General features: G+C 41.1%; 1 long non-coding RNA gene across 1 annotated transcript in view; it reads left to right on the plus strand.

Moving 5' to 3' along the window:
* The first annotated feature begins 1,824 nt into the window (after nt 1-1,824).
* Nucleotides 1,825-21,234, plus strand: part of LOC120521774 — a 303,398-nt gene continuing 283,988 nt past the window's right edge. Inside the window, exons 1-2 of the long non-coding RNA XR_005632191.1 lie at nt 1,825-1,975; nt 2,174-2,244. This is a non-coding gene — a long non-coding RNA (uncharacterized LOC120521774). The remainder of the gene's footprint in view (nt 1,976-2,173; nt 2,245-21,234) is intronic.

Genomic DNA, 21,234 nt, shown 5'->3' on the forward strand with positions numbered 1-21,234 from the left:
AAAGAATTCATGGAGTCAGCTGACCTGATTAATTTCGGTAGGTCATTCCAGAGTCTGGGCGCTATACAGCTGAAGGCCCTGTCACCCATGGAGTGAAGATTAGTGTGGGGCACAACAAGATTGCCAGAATCAGAGGACCTTAGTGGACGGGCAGGCACATAGTGATGGAGAAGGTCACTGATGTAGTTTGGCGAGGTTATTTAAGGCTTTGTAGGTTATTAGTAGGATTTTATATTCGATTCTGTAAGACACAGGGAGCCAGTGAAGACGGAGCAGGATGGGTGTGATGTGCTCGCTGCTGCTGGTTCGAGTAAGAACTCTTGCAGCTGAGTTTTGAATAAGCTGGAGCTGTGATATAAGATTAGAAGGGGCACCTGCCAGCAGCGAGTTACAATAATCTATGCGCTGTGGCACTGTGTCCTCACATGTTTATTAACAATATAGAAAAATGTGTTTTGTCAGATCACTAAGACAAGACAAAGAATTTGAAAGTGATGACTGACTGAATCGGGCGGCACGGTGGCGCAGTGGTAGCGCTGCTGCCTCGCAGTTAGGAGACCCGGGTTCGCTTCCCAGGTCCTCCCTGCGTGGAGTTTGCATGTTCTCCCCGTGTCTGCGTGGGTTTTCTCCGGGCGCTCCGGTTTCCTCCCACAATCCAAAGACATGCAGGTTAGGTGGATTGCCGATTCTAAATTGGCCGTGGTGGGTGTGTTTGTGTGTGTCCTGTGGTGGGTTGGCACCCTGCCCAGGATTGGTTCCTGCCCTGTGTTGGCTGGGATTGGCTCCAGCAGACCCCCGTGACCCTGTGTTCGGATTCGGTGGGTTGGGGAATGGATGGATGACTGACTGAATCAGATGGCAATAAAAGGACAACGTGAGGTTCGTGACCACTTTAAATACTCTGAGATTTTAGAGGAGAAATAAGCTCTGACTGCATTTAGAGAAGATGCTTTTGATATTTGAGTGTCAATGAAGATTGTTATCTAGCTGAGTTCCTAAGTAATTCTATTCTGTGACCATTTCTACCTCCTGCCTCAGAACAATGAGGGGTGAACATGAAGATTTCCACCTCTTCAAGACAAATCTCATTGTTCTTCTTGTCCTGATGCTTTTCTCATTTACTAAACTACATTTTTGAATGAGTTCTTTACTTTGCTGCAGTAATCATTTTTTTAAGTAACTGTACTTTTACTTGAGTAGCAGTTTGGACTACTATATCCATCTCTGAAAGTAACAATGCAAACAAGAATGGAGGAGAAATAAATAAAACCTGAAAACAACAATAAAGTAGTAAAATGTCGCAAACACAGCGCTGTGAGCTTTAATGCTGTCTTTGTGGAAAAAAGTCCAAAAATGTCACCTCATTGTTCAAATCAAGAGTCGCTTGTACCATTTTGAGACTAAAACTGTTCTTGTGCTGTTTGCCAGACCATAATGATGAGAACAGTTTGTGTCCACCATGGCTGGGGTCTTCAGTAGGCCGCTGGCTTTATTTCACTGTCTTCTGGAATCTCTTCAGATGACGACATGTTAGACTTATAAACTCTGTGAAGATCTTACAATCCTAGCAATGGCCATCGTGAACTGGAAAAGCAGAATAAGAAGAAAGATCTTCAGAAGTAGAAATTTAAAAGAACTGAATATGACTTTGAAATAAAGACTTCCAGTTAACTGTACCTGAACACACGCTGCACTTGTCCAGTTCAGAATAATTACACAATGTTCTGACGTAAGAACTTTCATTTGTTTCTTTTGCTCATCCTAAGCCATTTCATCTGCTTGTTCTTCGCTGACAAATTAGATCTGATTTGAAATTTCTTTCCCCCACAGCAGACCCCACGCCTGTCGTTTAAACTGATCACCTGATCTGTGATATAAGGAGCTGGACCAGGACAAACATCTCAGTGTCAGCACCACCATGAGACTCGCCGCCTTGCTGCTCCTGCTGTGCCTGTGCTCTGCTGCGATGGCTTTGGTGAGTTTGGACAGATGACATCTGTACAGTCGACATCTTTAACATTTAGGAACGTGCACAGGATAAACGAGAATGTTGAAGGTTTCCTGTCGGTTAAACTCTATTGAGTTTTAAACTGATTTGTTTTCCTCTAGCAGTCATCTCCAATCCATTTTATAATTACTAACATTGCATTTTACTTTATATCTCATTTTTTAGCAATCTCAATCTCCAACCAACCCAGCATTCAAGTTATCTACTTCGGGAGATGTGCACCCAAAAGCTACGCGGTAAGTAGAAGTGAGATCTGCTGTGGAGAAATTAAAGTCAGTGCCATCCGTGATCCATCAGTCATGTGGGAGACTAAAAAGGGATTCACTCAAACAATTCCATCTCATTCAACTCTCAAACAAGTCAAACCAGACTTGTCATGTCATGGACGTCACCTTGTGTTGTATTTTCACAAATCTGAACCATCAAATCAGAAGTGGCAGAAGTATAGAAAGTCTTTACGTAAATGACAGTACAGAAAGCAACTGGTAAAAACACTCGGCACAAGTTGGAGTTCCATTCAGTAAAACGGACTTAAGTTAAAGTAGAAAAGCACACTTTGTGGCATTCGGTTAAAGAGTTAATTCTTATAATTCCTTGAATTGCACGGGCAGCACACACTTTGATATGTAATCTATGGTTCCTTAAATTTTTGTCAGATAATTATGAATATTTTCTTAGATTTTTCAGGTAGGACAAAGAGAAATTACAAGGCAGGGTATTTCTACTCTCTAACCATGGTGCTTTAATGCCATGTTGATTAGAATAAGCAAGAAGAATACAATAGAATACAATTTATTTTTGTGTAGCCCCAAATCACACAAGGAGTGCAGCAATGGGCTTTAACAGGCCCTGCTTCTTGACAGCCCCCCAGCCTTGACTCTTTAAGAAGACAATGAAAAACTCCCAGAGAAATGGAAGAAACCTCAAGAAAGTCCATTCAAAAAGAGACCCCTTTCCAGGTAGGTTTGGCGTGCAGTGGGTGTCAAAAAAAAGGGGAGTCAATACAAAACAATACACAGAACAGAACTCAAGTCATCCTCAATACAATATAATAGTGCAATAGAAATATTACAAGTACAGAGTAGAATTCAACTGTACACGATATCACAGAATATGATTTGGATTTGTTTTGAGCCCGGAAGACCTCGGTCATCAAGCTGCCTCCGACTATTGGCCATTCTACAGATGAGTCAGCAGTGTGCCGGCCGATCAGATGAAACCCGTCTACCCTGGTGATCCTTGCAATCCTCCATCAGAGACGACTTTACCTTAGGCAGGCAGAACAACTTGGCAGGTGGGCCGTGCCACCAAGTGACACATTTGAGTACCGAGAAGAGAAACAGAATAGGTGAGGGTTAGTAACAAATTATAACTGTCATGTTACTTATGTTTTAGTGCTAATGACTGACAACAGAGATAAGTCTGTACAGTTAATCAGCAGCTCTAGTCAGGGTGTGCTAAACTGAAGTCGTGAGTCTTCAGCTGGGATTTAAAAGCTGAGACCGAAGGGGCATCTCTTATAGAAGCAGGCAGACCAGTCCACAGTTTAGGGGTCCTGTAACTAAAAGCTTGACCTCCCACTGTTATTTTATTAATCCTTGGAATCCTAAGCAGACCGGCATCTTGAGATCTTAATGTGCGCTCAGGTTTGTAAGTCATGATAAGTTCAGACAATTAAGCCGGACCTTGGCCATTTAATGCTTTATATGTTAAAAGGAGGATTTTGAAATCTGCCCTAAACTTAACCAGGAGCCAGTGTAAAGATTTAAGAACTGGAGTTATGTGTTCATATTTTCTTGTTCTTGTAATAATTCATGCAGCAGCATTTTGGATTAACTGGAGGCTGTATAAAGAACAGTTTGAACAGCCAGTGAACACCGCATTGCAGTAGTCAATCCTACTAGAGATAAATGCATGAATTAATTTCTCACAATCCTGTTTATTTAGAAAGCGCCTTAATTTCCCAACATTTTTAAGATGGAAGAAAAATGATTTGGACAACTTTGTAATGTGTGCTTTAAATGACATGCTAGAGTCAAAGAGAACTCAGAGATTTCAGGCTGATTAAGTGAAATTAATGGTGATTCCAACTGAGTTAAATGATGACAGAATATTGTTGTGATCAGCGTCATCAACAACACAACAACAACATTTATTTATAAAGCACATTTTCATACAAACAGTAGCTCAAAGTGCTTTACATAATAAAGAATAGAAAATTAAAAGACACAATAAGAAAACAAAATAAATCAACATTAATTAACATCGAATAAGAGTAAGGTTCAATGGCCAGGGGGGACAGAAAAAACAAAAAAAACTCCATACGGCTGGAGAAAAATAAAATCTGTAGGGATTCCAGACCATGAGACCGCCCAGTCCCCTCTGGACATTCTACCTAACATAAATGAAACAGTCCTCTTTGGATTTAGGGTTCTCACGGAAGGACTTGATGATGATGATGGTCACGTAGACTTCTGCCTTTTAATCAGCGTCATTCCCTCCAACAACTTACATCCCTGTTTTATCTGTGTTTAAAGACAAGTAGTTCTCATTCATCCATTCCTTTAATTCACTAACACAACTAATTAAAGACAACATCAGAGAAACTTCATTTGATCTAAAAGAAAAGTATAACTGGGTGTCATCTGCATACGAGTGAAAATTAACATGATGTTTCCTAATGAGAGATCCCAGTGGAAGCCTGTAAAATGAAAACAGTAAAGGTCCCAGTTCTGAGCCCTGCGGGACACCATATTGAACTTCTGTGTGTAATGATGGAGTCCTGTCAGCACATTTCTGTACATACTGGAATCGATTTGATAAATAAGAACTGAACCAAGCGAGCACGGGGCCTGTAAGCCCAACATCGTTTTCTAGCCTGTGCAGTAAAATAGAATGGTCAATGGTGTCAAATGCTGCACTTAAGTTCAACAACATAATTACAGTGGAGTTTCCTTCTTCAGAGGATATCAGAATGTCGTTTACAACCCGTGTTAGTGCCCTTTCTGTACTATGACCAGTGCGGAAACCAGACTGGAATTTCTCAAATAAATTGTGATGTGTAAGGTGTGACTGAAGCTGACTGGCGACTACTTTTTCTAGTATTTTAGAGAGAAATGGTAAATTTGAAATAGGCCCATAATTATTTAGTATGTGTGTATCTAGGTCTGACTTTTTAAGTAATGGTTTAATGACTGATACTTTTAGTACATCAGGTACTGTGCCATGCAATAATGAACTATTAATAATGTTTAGAATAGGCGCTGCAAGAACATCAATTGCACCTTTTGCTACTTTTATGGTCACTGGATCTAGGGAACAAGTAGTAGGTTTCATTTTAGAAATTAAAGTCAATATTTCCTGGTCTATTATAGGATTAAAATTACTAAAGTGCTGAATGCAATGTGAGGCAGGGTCTGCTAAGCTAGTGTGTGGTTTGCACTGTGATGCTGAGAACTGGGATCTTATATTTATAATTTTCTCATTACAAAAGTTCATAAAGTCCATACTGATAATGTCTGTTGGTATTTTGCACTGTATATCTGAATTCCCATTTTTTAAATTAGCCACTGTTATAAACAGTACCCGAGAATTATTATTATTATCACCTTTTATTTTAGTATAGTATTCTGAGCAAGCTTTAAAGAGAGCTTTTTTATATTTTTTAACCTTCTCTGTCCATGCAATTTGAAAGAAATGTAGATTGGTTGTTCTTCATCTGCACTCCAGTTTTTTTCGACACTCTAATTTAAGAGCTCGAGTGTTTTCATTAAACCAGGGTGACTTTCTATGTGCTTTGATAATTTGTGTTTTAAGGGGAGCCACTGCGTCCAGAGCATCTCTCAAGGTCACATTATAATGTGATGTTAGTTGATCTAAGTTGTTTTCCATGTTTACATTTTATGTTAAATGGTTTTCTACAATTACACTTGATTTATTCAAAGTATAAATTTTAAAGCAGAATTAAAATTTAAATGTCGCGCTGTCTTTGTTTTAATCAGTGAATGTATTGTGTGGCTGCGGTGGGTTGGCACCCTGCCCAGGATTGGTTCCTGCCTTGTGCCCTGTGTTGGCTGGGATTGGCTCCAGCAGACCCCCGTGACCCTGTATTCGGATTCAACGGGTTGGAAAATGGATGGATGGATGTATTGTGTGGTAAGGTGAAGTCCGTGGCTCATTGCCTTTTAAAATAAATAAATCTCTGCACTTGTGGCTTAACACTAAAACTACCAAAGCTTACGAGAAAACTCGTAAATCTGTCCCACCTTAAATCCACCAACCTCTCTCCATTCGGCATCTTTTGTCTTGTAAATGTTTCAAAAATCCCAAGCAGCAAGTAACCTACCATCTCCTCCACACCACCAGAGAAACTGCAAAAACCTCTCCCAACTGAAGCCTTGTTTATCTGGTAGTCGGGTATCTAGTCTAAAAACATATACTGTATCATTATTATGAACACATGCATTTCACGTGTGTTCTGTGTCTACAAAGATCTATGTAAGGGTAGGATGATAGAAATGTTGAATACAAAAGACAAACTAAAAGACAAAAGTTTTAGTACTAATGACAAAATGTAGACATGAAGTGTATAACGTGTGAAGACTGAAATCCAAATACCAAATAAGCATTTTCACAAAACATACAAGTACAACAGAACAAATGAGCTTTTTTACAAGACTTTAACCAAAGAAAAAGAAATCAGGTTAGTGTGTCTTGTTATCCCAATTTCTTGGGTAGTAAAGAGGTTAGAGCTGCTGACTCCTATTCAGAAGGTCCTGGGTTGAGTCTTAACATGTCCCAAAATGAACATTTTGAGTAGTGAACTCCTCTTATTGTTACTATTATACAATAAAAGCATACATTTAATTTGAGTCTGTAACAGCTGCTGTAAATTTATGGTGCTTATAAAGTTTAGCTTTTTTTAATTCAGTTTTATTCTCTGAGTCACATTCACGCTCCTCCTAATCTGACACTGCTGTGTACAAATAAAGATGAGCTATAACAGAGGTGAACTCAGATCGGAAAAAGAGAACAGAAGCCCTCTCTGCAAGAAACGTCCTATCACATATAAGAACAACGCAGCTGCACCAGGCGTAAAGGTAAAAGATGGCACTGTTTGGACACAGGACGAAGTCTGGCATCATCCTGCCAATCAGTCTGCCCCACACTAATCCTTCAAAGAAACAGCACTGCTTACAGAGCTCACCAACGTATCGTGCAAACTCCTGTTTATGATTTGTGACGGTCTTTACATAAGAAGCATGTATACAGTATGTTACTTATATAAAAGTCAGATTGAATGTTATTTAACTTGACTTATTTACTTATCTTCCTACAGTGTAAAGTCACAGACTGCAGAACTTCCTTTGTTTGATCGACAGGGCAAGCTCACAAATTACCCGTGTAATTCCACGAAAAATGCCTACTGACACTTTAGTATGAGAGCAATGGTACGAGAATGCAGTTAGACATTTTTTTTGAGCACATACACCGTCCAGATCTAAACACTAGCATGGAGAGTCACTCGCATACTGAAGAGTCTAAGCTGGAGGTGAGGCTGCCGTCACAGACTCAAATCAAATGTATGTTTTTATTGTACTGTGTAATGGTAACAATAAGAGCAGCTCACTACTCAAAACATTTATTTTGGGACACATGAAGATGTGGATCCAGGACCTTCTGAATAGGAGTCAGAAGCTCTAACCGCTTTACTACCCAAGAAGTTGGGATAACATGCCACCCTAACCTGATTTCTTTTTCTTTGGTTATAGTCTTGAATAAAAGCGCACCTGTTCTGTTATACTTGTACATTTTGTTAAAGTGCTTATTAGATATTTGGACTTCAGTCTTCACACATTGCACACTTCATTTTGTCATTAGTACTAAAACAAGGAAAAAGTTTGTATTTTAGGTATGTGTTCAACATTTCTGTCATCCTACACTTAGATTGATCTTTGTAGACACGGAACACACGTGAAATACATGTGTTCCAAATAACGATATTTTTTTTAGCCTAGGTACCTGACTCCCTGATAAACAAGGTTTCAGTTGGGAGAGGTTTTTGCAGTTTCTTCAATGGTTGTTTGGCGATATAGCAGGCTTCTTGCTGCTTGGGATTATCAACACATTTACAAGACAAAATACTCTGAATGGAGAGGTGCTAGTGGATTTAAGGTGGCCTGATTTACGAGTTTTCTCGTAAGCTTTGTCAATTCTTGTGTTAAGGAGGGGGTGTGGTAGTGTGGCTGGAGCAGTTCCCTGGCGCAATGTGGTGCAGATAGTCTGATCAAAGTGGGGGTTGAGGGATGAAGTTCATGGCTACTGAGTCTCTGTCGATAGATATAGGAGAGCCGGGAAGATGAAGAAGGAGGTGGGCTGAGATCTGAAGGAGCCAGTGAGTGTATTTTTAACATCAGGTTTTAATGGATTTATTTATTGTGTTTTTATTCCCCACTATCCACTTGTTTTTATGGATTATTTATTTATGGACTGTGAAAAAAAGGAACTATATGAGCGTCGACCCGACACAGACAGACACGGGAGGCACAATGATAAAACAAATAAACATTTCATTTCTATTTCTTCGCCTGTGGTCAACACCTTCCCTGTTCCCAAAAGCACAACTCCACACAATACTTTTATGTCTCTTATTCTTCCTCCACTCTTCCTCTGTAATCTTCATCCTCCTGATCTGACCTGCATCGTCACATACTGGTAAGGGCAGAATCAAATTAAATATAACTAAGTAGTGATTGGAAATAACTTTATTTAATGGAGTAATACTTACATTTTGAATTTCTACTTGTAGAGTTATAATTAAATCTAATCCTTGGTTATGATAAGGAGTTGGAACTTGACAATCTGACAAAATCCTACTGAATTTGGCAAATAAGTAAAACATTTGCTAAAAGTGTTAGTTTCCACATCGAAGTGTACATTAAAATCCCACATCAACACTAAGGTGTCATAATTTATAGCCAAATCAGATAAAAGGTTGCCAAATTCAGTCATGAATAATGAATATGGCCCTGGTGGTCTGTAGACTAGCAATATAATTGTGTTGGAATCTGTTTTAATATGTAAAATGAATGCCTCACAGGGTGTGAAGTTTTATTAGTGATTTGCATTTTGTCCCAATGAATAATTCCAAGGACTCCTCCTCTACCTCTCTGTGTCTCTAGATTTATGAAGGAATGAGTATCCGTCTGGTGACACCTCAGCTAGGTTGGCAGTGTCAGATTTACTGAGCCAGGTTTCAGTGAGAAGACACAGATCAGAGTTTGTACTTAATATCATATCATTTACCAAAACAGCTTTAGTGCCAAGAGAGTGAATGTTCAATAAGCAGCATTTAAAACTGCAGGCTTCTTTCTGAACTGGTGATATATTTTTTGTTTTAATTTGAACTAAATTTCTATTACAGGTGCCTCTGGTGGAGGGTCTGGTTTTATCTCTTGATCTAATTATACACCTTATTTTTTGGTTATCAAGTAATTTAAAATCTGCATTTTGCCTAAATTTACTGGATGTCCCACAAAAGGGATTATGGGTAACAGCTTCAGGATAGTAACAGGTGGGATAAACAACAGCCTGTGATTTAAGATCACATGACTATGGCCTGAAAGGCGCTCTAATCAGTCAGCCAGGCCATATTTTAGGATAATACAAAAGATCCCCTCCAGTTAGGATGAAGATCATCTCTCTTGAACAATCCAGGCCTTTTTCCAAAAATCATCCCAGTTGTTCACAAAGGCTGTGCTTTTATATGCACACCAGGCTTGTAGCCAGAAGTGAAGGGAACTCAATCTTCTATAAATCACATCTTGGTAAGGAGACAGATACAATTTAATTTTGACATTCTCACCATATACCAAGCATGTGACAATGAGGACCCTTTAAATTCTACCAAAGACGAGAACACTGGGGTCTGCTGACACGCCATACAGTTCCTCTCTGGACTCATGGGGTGACTGGTCCTCTTCATCTCCAGTAGAATTCTTCTTTATCCTCCTTCCAAACCCACTCAGACCTCTCATCCTCCCTGCCATGTGACCTCCTGCCACTCCTCCTGTCCCCATCCTGCGCTCAGCTACCAGCTGTCAGTATCATCTAAGTTTCTAGATATTTAAAAGTATTTAAAGGATGAATTCTTTAGTATTTTCTCTGTATATTCTACATGTTTGTTTTCTGACATCTAGTTTTGGCTTTGTTGACTAGTTTTATTACTTTGTCTGTGAAGTTAATGGATTTGATTTGGTCCTTCATCTCCTGATCCATCCATTTTCTTCTTCCACAGTTCTGACTCTGACTGTTTAAATGACGTTTACACACAGAGGTGCGCTTGGCATTAGGCGGCAGAACACAATGCTGGTGTCAGGTTTTTAGTTTGAGTTGAGATATATTTATGGCATTGAAAGAGTGCTGCATCCTAAACTAACAGTGTAACTTCTCTAAGTGGAGACATTTGAAGCCAAAGTAACAACAGATAAGCTGAGATCTGCCAATGAGTGTGTGTTGAAAAGTAAATGTAATTTTTACTAAGCAAGCTATCCTCCAACAAGAAGTGATAAGCAAAGAATCAAACGGGAATTCAACTCCTGATATATTTTCTGCTTTTATTGTGGAGGTTATGGATATGGAGGAGGGACTAGAAGGGCTGAAAAAGTTGATAAAAATGTGTGGATAAGTGCTGTTCAGTCCCTGTACGACCGGTGTCAGAGCTTGGTCCACATTGCTGGCAGTAAGTCGAACCCGTTTCCAGTGAGAGTTGGACTTCATCAGGGCTGCCCTTTGTCACCGATTCTATTAATAACTTGAATGGACAGAATTTCTAAGTGCAGCCAGAGCATTGAGGGGGTCGGTTTGGTGGACTCAGGATTGGGTCACTGCTTTTTGCAGATGATGTTGTCCTGTTTGCTTCATCAGGCCGTGATCTTCAGCTCTCTCTGGATCAGCAGCTGAGTGTGAAACAGCTGGGATGGGAATCAGCACCTCCAAATCTGAGACCATGGTCCTCAGCCGGAAAAGGGTGTAGTGCCCTCTCAGGGCTGGGAGCGAGATCTACAAGCGGCTGAAATGAGTTTCCTCCGCAGGGTGTCTGGGCTTTCCCTTAAAGACAGGGTGAGAAGTTCAGTCATCCGGAAGGGGCTCAGAGTAGAGCTACTGCTCCTCCGCATCAAGAGGAGTCAGATGAGGTGGCTCGGGCATCTGATCAGGATGCCTCCTGGACGCCTCCCTGGTGAGGTATTCAAGGCACGTCTAACAGGGAGGAGGCCCAGGACATGTTGGAGAGACGGTCTCTTGGTTGGCCTGGGAACTCCTAAGAATAAACCCGGAAGAGCTAGCAGAAGTGGCCAGGGAGAGGGAAGTCTGAGCATCTCTGCTCAACATGCTGCCCCCGCGACCTGATCTCGGTTAAGCAGAAGAGGATGGATTGATGGATGGATGGGCTGTAGATGCAAATCCCAAATTAAAATATTTACTTTCTAGTGGCCATAAAGACATAAAGGCTTAAAGACAGGTGTGATGGGGAATGTGGTGTCCCAATGTTCATAGTTTCCTTTACTTGTTTGCAGTCAGAATTGCATGTTACCATCTTCTTCATTAAACATAATGGATATTTTTACTCCAATAAGCACTAAACACAATGAAGCTCAGCCAACACCAAACAAACAGTAAACCTTCTCCTCTTCTTCCTCCTCCAGCTGAGTGTTGCCCACAGAGTTTCATGGGAAGTGCAGCCTTGTCAGGGTCAGAGTCGGGAGGCGGTGGGCTCCTTTTATACTGGACCCAGCACAGCTTCTCATTACCCAGCATGATTTGTGGGGAGTTCTTCTGAGTTGTTTGGGACCCTGGGTGGTCCGCCACTGACAGTGCAGCCTTGTGGTACCCGGGGACCCCGAGAGGGATGCACTTCCAGAATCCACTTCTCATGAACCCCTGGCACCTTCCTCTTTATCCTGAAGTCATGTTGTTGTCTAGCGGGATGCCTGCCTGTCCTCTGTGTCACTCACACCTAGCAGGTTGTCTCACTTTTGATATCACATAGTTTTTAATTTATTTCTTTATTTTCAATTTAGTATTGTGTTGTGTGTAAACATCGCCATGTCACGTACAGCAATACTGCCAATCGTGTAACGCACATTGCACAACATTTTCTTTGTCATTGTTCTGTGTATATAAAACACTGAAGTGCACTTGATTTACAGTCTGAGTTTTTAATCAAATTTATTTAAATCTTTCATTTTTGCTCAGCAGTACAGGAAGCTAAAAGGCACTTCATTGAACAAAGTGATGTTAGGACTTTACTGCTCTGTTTTCTCAAATTTGCATGTTTAGATTTTTATTACCAGTTTATGACTCAAGCCCGACTCTTTATTGTTCTTTTTCTGTTAATTCCTTTATTTCTTAGATTCTGACTGTATTTACAGCCATGTTTATAATTAATTTCATTACATAAATCATTTTAGAATAATGCTTCTATTATTTTCATCCAAATGTTCCTCATCTCCTCAAGATATGAATTATTTTTAACTAATCTTGGTCCACTTCAAATCACAAAGTTACCAGATTCTTCACTTGATACCCCAATTCCTCCACAATAGTCACATTTAGCCCACCCTGCCATGAATACGAGCAAACATCCTGAACGTGACGAAATTCTGTCTAAATATTGAGGAGCATTTGGAGAGCAGACATCCAGTCGTGAACTTCAGATACTTCACTCGTCCACTGCCAGCTCTCACCATCATCTGGCCTGAACATGAGGTCACTTTATTGCTGACACATGGCAGGGGTCTTACATCGTGATGATTGTTGTCCTGGCCCAACTGAGTCAGCAGGTAGACCTCTTCTCTTCTCTATAAGTCGTTTCATTATTGTTAAAATGAGGCTTGACGTGGCCAAGTAACAATGAGATTTAATGATGAAGTGAGCCTTGTGTGCCCACACAGTCATAAGAGGGGCTCAGCACACCAGCCTGTGGAGTGACAGTACTGGAGGTCAGCTTGGAGGATGTGACGCTGCCATTCACACATACTGAGGTCTGTTGGTTAGGAAGTCCAAAACCCAACTGCAGTGGCACTGAGTCCTAAATTGAGGAGTTTGGTCATCAGGTCTGCCCGTCCAGCAGAATTAAATGCTGAGCTGTGGTCAGTAAACAGGACTCTGACAGAACAGCAGGGCTTTGGACTTCAATCCCAATACTGACATGTTGTGTCACTTCACCTGACGGTGCTCCTCATGGAAATACAAAAGAAATGAAACAAATTGGATCTTAAATGTTGAAAGTCACCTTAGATAAAGGAGTGAGCCAAACAATAAGTTTAGAGGAGACTTGTGTTCATAACGAGACGACACAAACGACTGTCAGCATTTGATAAGTGATGTGCGCTCGATGTCCTGATTTGTTCTGATGTGAGGACCCCCTTGATCAGGCCCTCCTCGGGGTCTCCAAGGTGTTTTAGTGGCTTCTAACTGTGAACATTTCAGGACCTGCTTAAACCTTTAAAATGTCTTCCCCTTTGTTTTCTTTTATCAGGAGCCCTGGTGGTCTCTTACAAGTAACGATTCTTGTCTCCAGTCATCTTTCTTCACATCCTCGGTGTCCGCCTTTGTGTTAATATAAACTATTTTTGTCTCTGCCCCTTTTTGTGTCTCTTTGACTTTTTTCCTTTTGTTAAATACGTGTATATACAGTATACAGTACAGTGGTCCGGAGCAGAGGGGGTCTCAGAGCAGGTCTTGAGTTTTGAAGGGGTTTTTAAGTTGGGATTTAATGGCTCTTTTGGTGTTCAATCCACTGTTATAAGGTTGGTGTTTTGTTAAACGTGAATGTCTCGCATTGCTGTCTTTAACTTTAAAATAATAAAACTAATCATGTAAAAAAAAAAATTCTCATTTTTCCTGTTGAAAGCTCAGTGCCATCACCAAGCCTTTAACATACTTATTGAGAATTAGAGGACAGCTGAATAGCTGAAGTTCATAAAGTGTGTGTGTGTGGACAGCCGTGGTGTTGAGGGCACTGAAATAGACAGCCTGAGCCTCCATACTGTGATGGGCACAGCAAGACGGTAAGTGGGGTCTGATGGAAGGAGGCCTTAATGGCAGCCTGCCCTCTAAATGGTGTTGACATGCAGAGGAGCCTTTAGCACGAGGTGGCAGGACTCTGTGATGGACAATTTTCATTTGGTTTAGATAAGGAGCAGGCTGTGAAATGTGGTGAATTATGTGGTGAGAACAAAAATGTGATTATTTACTGTGCCAGCTATCAGACAACTAGAAATCATCTTCTAGAGGAACAGAGGAGACAGACAGGGATGGAAATGCACTCCTAATTTGTCATCTACGTTGAATCCTTACAGGAGATACATGAGAGTAGCAAGAGGAAGAGGAGGAGGAGGAATGGGAGGATCATTTGGCGAAGGAGGAGTACCATAAGGAGGATATGGAGGACTTGGATGATATGGAGGAGGGGGATTTGGTGGATACGGACAATACGGAGGATGATGTTTCAGGACTTGGTAAATTGGTAAGCATATGTGTGCTAAAGAGCAAATGTTTGGATGAATGGAGGGTTGATTAAATTACAATAGATTAGATAAGATAATGTTATTTGCCCTCAAGGGGAAATGAAAATTTTATAGAACTTCAACAATATATAAAGTCTTTGAAAGTTCAAGGTCTCTGATCTCTTGGTACTCAGATGTCTCCTTCTCTTGTAGGCCAAAAGGACCAAACCAGACCAATCATTGCCAAGAAAGAAGAAGTCAAAGAATGTCTATTAGTTTAAAATAAAACCAAACACATTGCAGCAAACTGCCTGGCTCCTTATCCACTTGTCTGATTGTCCATCTTTGATTGTCTACTTTATTTTTATAGTCTTTGGTGACCTTCAAAAGAGCAGGATTGGTGTTATGAAAAGCTCTGAACCTGACTGGAGGGACTCCATTAGATTATCATTACCAAAGAAAATACATCAGCTGTGAAAAAACAAACATTTCAAGAATTTAGAGAGAAATCACAATTTAAAGTTAAGACAGAAAGAAACTTGGGTCAAGTCCATCTGTTTAAGCCCAGGCTGACCACTGCATGTTTAAAGGATGGAGGGACAGTAGCAATGGCAGGACAACAATAATATCAAAGGTCTCTCTGAAGAGACGAGCTAGAATGACATCAGGAGGGGAGGATGTGGGCTTCATAGTGGGCACAGTTTGGGCAAGAAAAGGAAGACAAACAGAGTCAGACAATAAAGACAAGTCGGGGACAACAAAGGAACTGAGGCAGGTGGTGTGAGAGAAGATCTCATCTCATCAGTTTTATAAGTAAAAATTCAAAAACGCCTCACGTGTATGAGTGCCTACAGTACAGCTAAGTGTGTCGGAGTACGGAGTGTAACTTATTGTGCTGAACAGAACTCTAGACATCTGATCATTGGTAGAAATATCACACAAGGGTTTGTTACAGCTAATTTAACAGCCTGCTGGATTTCAGACAGACGGGTTTTCAGAATCTCCTAAGATGTCTGTCATTTATCTTTTTCCATCTACGCTCTGTTTTCCTACACTTCATTCAAAGAGTCCGCATGGAGTTGTTAAACCAGGGATGGCCTTTAGATATGGAGTGTCTGATTTTCACAAGAGCAACAGAATCAACTGTGGATCTGCATGTAGAATTACGAGGACAGAGTAACAGATTGTGTGGCACAGAAATAACAACAGAAGAATTTACAGAAATATCAGAACAAATATATTTAGTGTAAGAATTTATAGCATGAAGGCTGCTTCTTGAGACCCCAGGAATGACAATTTGAGAAGGTGCCACAGCACTGAGTATGACTGGCATTTTCTCATCATCACTGACAAAGAAACCAAATGATAAAATAAGATCAAGCACATGACCCTAAACGTGAGTAGGATCATTAACAGACTGAATAAGATTACGAGAATCGAGCAACTGAATAAACCTGGTAATGAACAGTTTTAACACTAGAAATACCAGAGCCTACGAAAAAACTCGTAGATCCGGCCCACCTTAAATCCCTTCGCACCTCTCTGTCAGTGACTTTTGTCTTGTAAATGTGTCAATAAAGACAAGCAGCAAGCAGCCTTCTATTTCATCCCCGACCGCTGCAGAACGTGTACAAAGTTCTCCCAGCTCATGCCTTGAGTGATTATCTGGAAGTGAAGTGGAGTTTTAGAGTGGAAATAATAGATTGTTATTTGGAACACACGCATTTCATGTGTGTTCCATTTCTACAATAATCAACTTTTAACAATTGCCTCTCAAAAGTTAATTATCTTTCAGTGGGAAGGCTGTAATATTTATGAACATTTTTGAAAAACAATGGACATCCCATCCCCGACTACTTTGGTGCATTAACAAAGCATACAGTCAGCAGGAGAAAGTTCTAACCGTGGTCTTGACTCACTAAAGTCCAGCCAGGTCTCTGTCAAAAATAAAAAGTCCAATCCAAGAGGCACAATAACATCATTTTAACTAAAAGTCTTGTCTTGTCATGCATGTGTTTGTGAGACTATCAAATATCACAGGTTGCTCTCAAAAATGACAATTCTAATATCAGCCACAAAAAGGGATTGGCGTAGTCGTCAAGATTCAAATGCTGCTGATGTGGCGTACAAGTGGACCTCATTCAGTGCAAATCACTAGCAACGAATAAACAGAGTTTTGTGAAAACAGCAACAACTGAGCAGACAATTGAGATGTCAGTAAAGATGAGCAAATCATTTAAAGTCAGTGGGAGATAAACAAGGATGGCACAGTGAAGGATAAAAATCAGTCAGCAGGACACAAAATGGTCACAAAACAAACAGCACGTCATGGGAATTGTGTGCAGTGTAACAGAATGTCACTTATTAATTATAAAGATGTCACAAATGTGGTAATTAGGTGACTCTGTCATCCATTAATCAGTTTAAAGACGTTTAGAGGAGGTAAACAGAAACAGATCAGTGAGGATGAGCGGACCTGACTGTGCTAAATGTAACTGTGGAGAGAATGGAGAATATGTGTTGTAACAGCAAACTGGAGGAGCTCGCCCAGGTGTTCATCACAGAGACCATAAACACCAGTAGAGGGAGATTTAGGTGGTGTGGTGGACGGATGGAGCCCCCTGTAATGGAAGGACCGGGAGAGAGAGCATATTCAAGACATTACCTCTCCCAGAATGCTGGAGGGCAGCCCCTTTGGCTTGCAGCGGGTCCACGGGTTTGGAGAATGGAAGCTGAAGCTTGCTGGGGCCTGTGGTCACCGCCAGGGAGTGTCCTGATGATTGCTGAGCCCTTGGTTGAAGGTTGTGGAGCACCTGGAGCACTTCTGTTTGCCCTATAAATGGGGCCACCTCACTCTATTCAGGGAGCCAGAGTCGAGTGGAAGAGGACTGCATTTGTCATGAGGTGGGGAGGCAGACAGAGAGGAAGAAAGAAAGAAGAGAATTGTGCTTTTGTGTTGTCCTTTGAAATGTGATATACAGGTGGGAAACTGGGAAAGGTGTTTCCCACAAGAAAAAAGAAAAAAATAAAAGTATGTCTGTTGCAGTTGTGTCCTGCATCTGTCTGTGCTGGGTTTGGGCTGCGGGAGCACCCTCTGGTGGCCACAGTGGGCAATGGTCACATGTTAGCCCAATGTAAAAACTGCACACCATCCATGGGCATGAAGGCCAAGGCTGAGGTGGCAGGCAAGGATGAGGAGTCCTGCAGGGCACTTTTAAAATAACCCTCAGAAAGAGGGAATAGCAGGGGATTTAATTATTAGCAGCGCTGGCACTCAGGTTTCATTGCATCAGATCCCGGCCAAAGTGCCAGTGCACCCATTTATCAGAAAAAGAGCACATGCAGCAGGTACCAAAACAAGAAGGAATGACTTTCAAACACAAAATCCAGATTAATGGCAACAATATATTGAAAGGGACACCACAAAGAGAGCTGGCAGATTGAAATGACTTGGAATGACCTGAAGTGGGCTCTGCACATCCTGACCATAATCAAGATGGCTCATTAACTTCACTTCCTCAGATTTCTCTGGAAAGGCTGGATTTCTCCATTTATGACCAAGGACTTTTACAGGTGCTCAGTGGAGTCCATCCTCAGTGGTTGCTTTTCATTCTGGTATGCCCAGAGCCAGTGGGCACTACATGGGATGGTAAAGTGGGTACAAAATATTGACAACAACAGCTGCCTATTGTTCAGGACATAAGGGGAAGGCACACAGTTTCTTGAGCAGGTCTAGGTCGGGGAGATCATCATGCTGGACTGTGATCCTCAGACTGAGACGCCATCTTCCAGGAGCTCTCTATTAAGAAGAGGTGAGGTCTCGGTGGCCATGGCCATGTGTTCTGTTACAACTTGTTAAACTTGTTCATTTTATTAAGATTTGCAGTTAAGCTCCATCTAGTGTGTATATTTGGTATTTTCCCTACCTTCTCCTTGCTCCTGTGATGTGACGTAATCAGGAAGTTAGTTTCAATTCAGGAAGGCTGCAGTCCTGTGCGTGGAAGGTCACCAGTCGCAGTCCTCTGTCATCTGCCCTCATCTTCATATTTGTGATATCATCGTCCACATGTATTACTTTACTTTAAAGTTACCTTTCCTTTTATACATATTAGCAGACAGAAGTTACTCCTTTAGAGGTTTATTTGTGTATAATGGCACAGTAATTTACATTTGAATGACATGTTTGTTGTTTAATATTGTGGCACTCAGACACACTCAATGTATATAAACACTTTTTCTTTTAATATTGGTGGAGTTGTACATTCAAGTAATGAGATGGCTACAAAACGGCAATACTCAACTTCAGCTCGCTCCTTTAGTCCCGATACCCGGACTCACACACCAGGCAGCATCGGTTAGAGGTGGTGGGCAAACTCCAACCCCCCCTTTAAACTTTAATAAAACACGCCTGTTACCAAAAGTTATAACTCAACATTAAACACAATAATTGTTTTAAAATCCATCATGAATTCAATCACAATTAACTGTTTAATTTTAGCTGCAGTGCCACAGAGCCTCCGGGGAGGTCAGTGCCGTCCCCCATCCAAAGGGGTTCAGTCATCCTCGTCACCCCCGCAGTCCACAATAACATCCTGATGCCAGCGTGAAGGACGTCTTAGGTGCTGGTGTCTACTGGAATGCTTCACAGATGGGACTGTTGGGTCTGGTGTTGCCCAGTGGATTGGTGGGATGTTGGGGATTTCTGGTGCCCTCCTGGGTTTTAAAGGTGCCAGCCAATCCTGATGGAGAACCATTAGCTTGTTCCTTTCAAAAATTCTGACCCCATTCACACCTTCAGAGAGTCTCTCCAGGATCGTACCTGGACCTTCACAGAGCTTGGAAAGTTTTAAACACAACCCCTTTTTTTTGATGGGGGTTAAACACCCACACCTTTTCTCCAGGAGAAATAGGTCACCCCAAATATTGGTGGTCATAAGCTCTTTTCTGGTGGCTCCTAGCAAATTCGTGGACTGTCTCCAACTGGTCCTAGAGCTGGGTCAAATAATCCAGACCAGGTGCACCAGGAACGTCTTCTTCAGCAGGCCACCCAAAGATAAGGTCAACTGGAGTACAGAGCTCACGACCAAACATCATGGCTTCTGGGGTGTATCTGGTCGAATCGAGAATGGCTGAGCATTAACACTAGAATTACCAGAGCCTACAAAGAAACTCGTAGATCCGTCCCACCTTAAATCGCTTCTTAAAACCGTTCTCACCTCTCCGCCAGCGTCTTTTGTCTTCTAAATGTGCTGATAAAAGAAAAGCTGCAAGTAGCCGGCTATTCCATCCCCCCACCGACTTAGAACGTGCACAAACTTCTCCCAGCTCACGCCTTGATTGATTTTCTGGGAGTGAAGAGGAGTTTTAGAGTGGAAATAAGAGATCATTATTTGGAATACACGCATTTCATGTGTGTTCTGTTTCTACAGTAATCTGTGTAAACACATTTTTAACACTAGAATTACCAGAGCCTACGAAAAAACTCGTAATTCCGTCCCACCTTAAACTGCTTCTTAAATCCCTTCACACCTCTCCGACAGTGTCCTTTGTCTTCTAAATGTGCTGATAAAGAGAAGCTAGGAGCAGCCGGCTATTCCATCCCCCCACCAATTTAGAACGTGCACGAACTTCTCTCAGCTCATGCCTTGATTGAGTATCTGGGAGTGAAGTGGAGTTTTAGAGTGGAAATAATAGATCGTTGTTTGGAACACATGCATTTCATGTCTGTTCCGTTTCTACAGTAATCTGTGTCAACACATTGTTAAAACAGAAACTTTTTTATATTCTAGTAGTAGATGACAAAATGTAGGCATAAACTATATAATGTATGAAGCCTGAAGTCCAAATAGCAAAGAAACATTTTCACAAGAATAACACAATTGCGCTTTTATTCAAAAACTGCAGAAACAAAAAGCCGCCTTAATCAGCGTCATTCCCTCCAAAAACTAACATCTCTGATTTATCTGTATTTAAAGACAAGTAGTTCTCATCCATCCACTCCTTTAATTTACTAACACAACTAATTAAAGACAACATCGGAGAAACTTCACTTGATTTAAATGAAAGGTATAACTGGGTGTCATCTGCATACGAGTGAAAATTAACATTATGTTTCCTAATGCTAGATCCCAGTGGAAGCCTGTAAAATGAAAACAGTAAAGGTCCCAGTACTGAACCCTGCGGGAAACCATATTGAACTTCTGTGTATAATGATGGAGTACTGTCTGCACATTTCTGTACATATTGGAATCGATTTGATAAATAAGAACTGAACCAAGCGAGCACGGGGCCTGTAAGCCCAACATCGTTTTCTATCCTGTGCAGTAAAATCGAATGGTCAATGGTGTCAAACGCTGCACTTAAGTCTAACAACATAATTACAGTGGAGTTTCGTTCATCAGAGGATATCAGAATGTCATTTACAACCCACTTTAGTGCCCTTTCTGTACTATGACCAGTGCGGAAACCAGACTGGAATTTCTCAAATAAATTGTGATGTGTAAGGTGTGACTGAAGCTGATTGGCGACTATTTTTTCTAGTATTTTAGAGAGAAAGGGTAAATTTGAAATTGACCTATAATTATTTAGTATGTGTGGGACTAGATCTGACTTTTTAAGTAATGGTTTAATGACTGACACTTTTAGTGCATCAGGTACTGTGCCATGCAATAATGAACTAATAATAATGTCTAGAATAGGCGCTGCAAGAACATCCAT

Source organism: Polypterus senegalus, chromosome 2 (genome assembly GCF_016835505.1).
Source record: "Polypterus senegalus isolate Bchr_013 chromosome 2, ASM1683550v1, whole genome shotgun sequence".
NCBI lineage: Eukaryota > Metazoa > Chordata > Cladistia > Polypteriformes > Polypteridae > Polypterus > Polypterus senegalus.